We start from the raw sequence: 6,000 nt of genomic DNA, 5'->3' as shown, positions 1-6,000 counted from the left end.
GGGGGGCCAGACAGGAGAAGAGAATATCTAATGAATTTCAGAATTTTGGGACAAATGGGATGCGAATGGCATCACTTTGTAAATGGACAATTGGGGCTTGGCCGTAGCGCCACCTATGGATAATGGTGCGTCATTTGTGGTGTGGTACTTACTCCTGGCCTATACTATCAATGTTTCAGGATTTTGAGAACTTTTTCTAAAATGCATTACCATCAAGATCCACAAGGGCCTTCACTTCAAGCCAAGGAATGAGTGGGGGCTTGGTCAGCCAACAATTGCCTGAAATGTTGTGTATGCGTCTCGCCAAGCCCACGCGTGTGTCAAGGGAAAGGCTGAGTGTGTGAGAATGTGTAGCGCGCGCGCTGAGGAGCATGGGAGACGTTTCATTGGAAATTTCCTTAACAATTAGCCAAGCATGCATTTTTCAAATATTCAACAAAATTCAACTTTTCATCTTACAGTCAACTTTGTGTAAAGCATTATTTTAGCGTTAGAAATAAATTAGATTTACTTTATTTCAATCATTTTTTAAGATATTAATTTGCCTTCTCACATGGGAACATGATGTAGTGTCTTTCACGTGACACACCAAGTTTGGTGGTGATATTTCAAAGATTTGCTGAGATTTGATCCAACTTCCTGTTTGGTTGCTTTGTTGACGATTTTGATTGGCTGTACCGGACAAACGGTTTTGAAATTCAAAAATCTGTTGAAGAATTCAGTGAGGGTTGCTCTGACGATGATACCTGCCAATTCTGGGGAAGATTGGACAAAAATTGTAGGAGAAGTAGCAACAAAACGTGTTTCCTAAATCTTTATTGTACAAAACAATCCAATATGGCGGCCGTTATAGGTTATTGAGGCTTTTTTGTTCCTCATGAGAAATAAGGCATATCTAATGAATTTCAGAATTTTGGGACAAATGGGATGCGAATGGCATCACTTTGTAAATGGAAAATTGGGGCTTGGCCGTAGCGCCACCTATGGATAATGGTGCGTCATTTGTGGTGTGGTAGTTACTCCTGGCCTATACTATCAATGTTTCAGGATTTTGAGAACTTTTTCTAAAATGCATTACCATCAAGATCCACAAGGACCTTCACTTCAAGCCAAGGAATGAGTGGGGGCTTGGTCAGCCCACAATTGCCTGAAATGTTGTGTATGCGTCTCGCCAAGCCCGCGCGTGTGTCAAGGGAAAGGCTGAGTGTGTGAGAATGTGGAGCATGCGCGCGCTGAAGAGCAGGGGAGACATTTCATTGAAATTTCGTTAGCAATTAGCCAAGCATGCATGTTTCAAATATTCACATAAAATCGACTTTTCATGTTACAGCCAACTTTTCCTCAGATTTGTGTACTAAACATTCTCAAGAGTCTTCATATGAACTTGTGATTGAATCAAAGTATCAGTTTTTGACCGGCGGATGTGTAAAGCATTATTTTAGCGTTAGCGATAAATTCGATTTACTTTATATCAATAATTTTTTGAGATATGAAGTTGCCATTGCACATGGTAACATGTTGTAGTTTCGTCCACCGATATACCAAGTTTAGTGTTGATATCTCAAAGATTTGCTGAGATTTGACCCAAGTTCCTGTTTGGTTACTTTTTTGCTGATTTTGATTGGCTGTGCCGGACAAAAGGTTTAGAAAATCAAAACGCCATGGGATAAATTTTGTGAGGCTTGGTCTGAAGATCATCTCTGGTCATTTTGAAGAAGATATGACAAAAATTGTAGGAGGAGTAGGCTTTCAAAGGTTTTTGATACAACCGGAAATAGCGGAAAATCTATATAACCGGAAATTGACGTCATAGGTTGCGTTGAACTCGTCTTGATTCATGGAATCCAATGGTACCTCATTTTTGAAAATCAGTCATACGGTTCAAAAGTTGCGTGTGTAAACACAAGTCCAACTTTGACCCATTGGTGGCGCTAGAGTGGTCTGATGGGATACATGAAACTTGGTGTAGGTATAGAAGGAACTGTCCTTAATGAGTGTGCCAAATTTAACAAAAAGTTATCCAAGGGTTCTAGGGGCTGCCATTGACTCCCATGGAACTAGAATAATAATAATAAATATAACTGCAAGCAGCAATGGCGGATTCCTCCAAACATTGCAAACCACTGAAAAATGTATATTCTTTACAAATTGTCACTGTAAAATTCCATGCTGCAGACTTACCAATGGGATAGCAAATCTGAAATGCAATACCATCAAGATCCACAAGGGCTTTAATTTCAAGCCAAGGAGTGAAGGGAGGGGGCTTGGTGAGCCTACCCATTCCAGAAAGCCTTGTATCTTTTTGTATCAGGGCGTGGCCTGTAGCGTCACTTATGGGTGATATTGGGCCATTTGTGGTGTGGTAGTTACTCTTGGCCTATACTATCAATGTTTCAGGATTTAGAAAACTTTTTACCATTGCATACAAAATCGGAAATGCAATACCGTCAAGATCCACATGGGCCTTTGCTAAAGACCAAGCAATGAGTGGGGGCTTGGTCAGCCCACAATTGCCTGAAATGTTGTGTTTGCGTCTCGCTAAGCTTGCGCGTGTGTCAAGGGAAAGGCTGAGTGTGTGAGAATGTGGAGCGCGCGCGCTGAGGAGCAGGGGAGACATTACATTTACATTTATTCATTTAGCAGACGCTTTTATCCAAAGCGACTTCCAAGAGAGAGCTTTACAAAGTGCATAGGTCACTGATCATAACAACAAGATAGCCAAAAAACATCGCGAGTAGCCAAAACATGAAGCACACATTGTGAACAACCAAAGTAAGTGCCAAAGGGAAGAACCATAAGAGCATGTAGTTAAACAAGTTACAATTAAACAACATGAACCGCTATAAGTGCAAGTGTACCTGTGGAAAAAAGCAAGCAACAGTAATAAAAACAATATATCACAGCGAGAACAAAAATTTAAAACAGTTACCACTAACCACAAGAGCAACAAGTCTCTAAGCAAGAGTCATTGTGATCCTTGAGGAACCTAACATCGGGTCAAGCGAACAATTCCTAAGTACCGTTGTACTCCCGGAACAAGTGCGTCTTGAGCCTTTTCTTGAAGGTGGAGAGACAGTCAGTATCTCTGATGGAGGTGGGGAGTTGATTCCACCACTGGGGGGCCAGACAGGAGAAGAGAATATCTAATGAATTTCAGAATTTTGGGACAAATGGGATGCGAATGGCATCACTTTGTAAATGGACAATTGGGGCTTGGCCGTAGCGCCACCTATGGATAATGGTGCGTCATTTGTGGTGTGGTACTTACTCCTGGCCTATACTATCAATGTTTCAGGATTTTGAGAACTTTTTCTAAAATGCATTACCATCAAGATCCACAAGGGCCTTCACTTCAAGCCAAGGAATGAGTGGGGGCTTGGTCAGCCAACAATTGCCTGAAATGTTGTGTATGCGTCTCGCCAAGCCCACGCGTGTGTCAAGGGAAAGGCTGAGTGTGTGAGAATGTGTAGCGCGCGCGCTGAGGAGCATGGGAGACGTTTCATTGGAAATTTCCTTAACAATTAGCCAAGCATGCATTTTTCAAATATTCAACAAAATTCAACTTTTCATCTTACAGTCAACTTTGTGTAAAGCATTATTTTAGCGTTAGAAATAAATTAGATTTACTTTATTTCAATCATTTTTTAAGATATTAATTTGCCTTCTCACATGGGAACATGATGTAGTGTCTTTCACGTGACACACCAAGTTTGGTGGTGATATTTCAAAGATTTGCTGAGATTTGATCCAACTTCCTGTTTGGTTGCTTTGTTGACGATTTTGATTGGCTGTACCGGACAAACGGTTTTGAAATTCAAAAATCTGTTGAAGAATTCAGTGAGGGTTGCTCTGACGATGATACCTGCCAATTCTGGGGAAGATTGGACAAAAATTGTAGGAGAAGTAGCAACAAAACGTGTTTCCTAAATCTTTATTGTACAAAACAATCCAATATGGCGGCCGTTATAGGTTATTGAGGCTTTTTTGTTCCTCATGAGAAATAAGGCATATCTAATGAATTTCAGAATTTTGGGACAAATGGGATGCGAATGGCATCACTTTGTAAATGGAAAATTGGGGCTTGGCCGTAGCGCCACCTATGGATAATGGTGCGTCATTTGTGGTGTGGTAGTTACTCCTGGCCTATACTATCAATGTTTCAGGATTTTGAGAACTTTTTCTAAAATGCATTACCATCAAGATCCACAAGGACCTTCACTTCAAGCCAAGGAATGAGTGGGGGCTTGGTCAGCCCACAATTGCCTGAAATGTTGTGTATGCGTCTCGCCAAGCCCGCGCGTGTGTCAAGGGAAAGGCTGAGTGTGTGAGAATGTGGAGCACGCGCGCGCTGAAGAGCAGGGGAGACATTTCATTGAAATTTCGTTAGCAATTAGCCAAGCATGCATGTTTCAAATATTCACATAAAATCGAATTTTCATGTTACAGTCAACTTTTCCTCAGATTTGTGTACTAAACATTCTCAAGAGTCTTCATATGAACTTGTGATTGAATCAAAGTATCAGTTTTTGACCGGCGGATGTGTAAAGCATTATTTTAGCGTTAGCGATAAATTCGATTTGCTTTATATCAATCATTTTTTGAGATATGAAGTTGCCTTTGCACATGGTAACATGTTGTAGTGTTGTCCACCGATATACCAAGTTTAGTGTTGATATCTCAAAGATTTGCTGAGATTTGACCCAAGTTCCTGTTTGGTTACTTTTTTGCTGATTTTGATTGGCTGTGCCGGACAAAAGGTTTAGAAAATCCAAACGCCATGGGATAACTTTTGTGAGGCTTGGTCTGAAGATCATCTCTGGTCATTTTGAAGAAGATATGACAAAAATTGTAGGAGGAGTAGGCTTTCAAAGGTTTTTGATACAACCGGAAATAGCGGAAAATCTATATAACCGGAAATTGACGTCATAGGTTGCGTTGAACTCGTCTTGATTCATGGAATCCAATGGTACCTCATTTTTGAAAATCAGTCATACGGTTCAAAAGTTGCGTGTGTAAACACAAGTCCAACTTTGACCCATTGGTGGCGCTAGAGTGGTCTGATGGGATACATGAAACTTGGTGTAGGTATAGAAGGAACTGTCCTTAATGAGTGTGCCAAATTTAACAAAAAGTTATCCAAGGGTTCTAGGGGCTGCCATTGACTCCCATGGAACTAGAATAATAATAATAAATATAACTGCAAGCAGCAATGGCGGATTCCTCCAAACATTGCAAACCACTGAAAAATGTATATTCTTTACAAATTGTCACTGTAAAATTCCATGCTGCAGACTTACCAATGGGATACCAAATCTGAAATGCAATACCATCAAGATCCACAAGGGCTTTTATTTCAAGCCAAGGAGTGAAGGGAGAGGGCTTGGTGAGCCTACCCATTCCAGAAAGCCTTGTATCTTTGTGTATCAGGGCGTGGCCTGTAGCGTCACTTATGGGTGATATTGGGCCATTTGTGGTGTGGTAGTTACTCTTGGCCTATACTATCAATGTTTCAGGATTTTGAGAACTTTTTACCATTGTATACAAAATCGGAAATGCAATACCATCAAGATCCACATGGGCCTTTGCTAAAGACCAAGCAATGAGTGGGGGCTTGGTCAGCCCACAATTGCCTGAAATGTTGTGTATGCGTCTCGCCAAGCTTGTGCGTGTGTCAAGGGAAAGGCTGAGTGTGTGAGAATGTGGAGCGCGCGCGCTGAGGAGCAGAGGAGACATTACATTGGAAATTTCCTTAACAATTAGCCAAGCATGCATTTTTCAAATATTCACCAAAATTCAACTTTTCACCTTACAGTCAACTTTTTCTGAGATTTGTGTACTAAACATTCTCAAGAGTCTTCATGAACTTGTGATTGTATCAGAGTATCAGTTTTGCACCGGCGAATGTGTAAAGCATTATTTTAGCGTTAGAAATAAATTAGATTTCCTTTATTTCAATCATTTTTGAAGATATTAATTTGCCTTCTCACATGGGAACATGAT

The sequence above is a fragment of the Osmerus mordax genome, chromosome 8 (genome assembly GCF_038355195.1).
Source record: "Osmerus mordax isolate fOsmMor3 chromosome 8, fOsmMor3.pri, whole genome shotgun sequence".
Taxonomy (NCBI): domain Eukaryota; kingdom Metazoa; phylum Chordata; class Actinopteri; order Osmeriformes; family Osmeridae; genus Osmerus; species Osmerus mordax.
Note: the sequence above shows the minus strand (reverse complement) of the source record.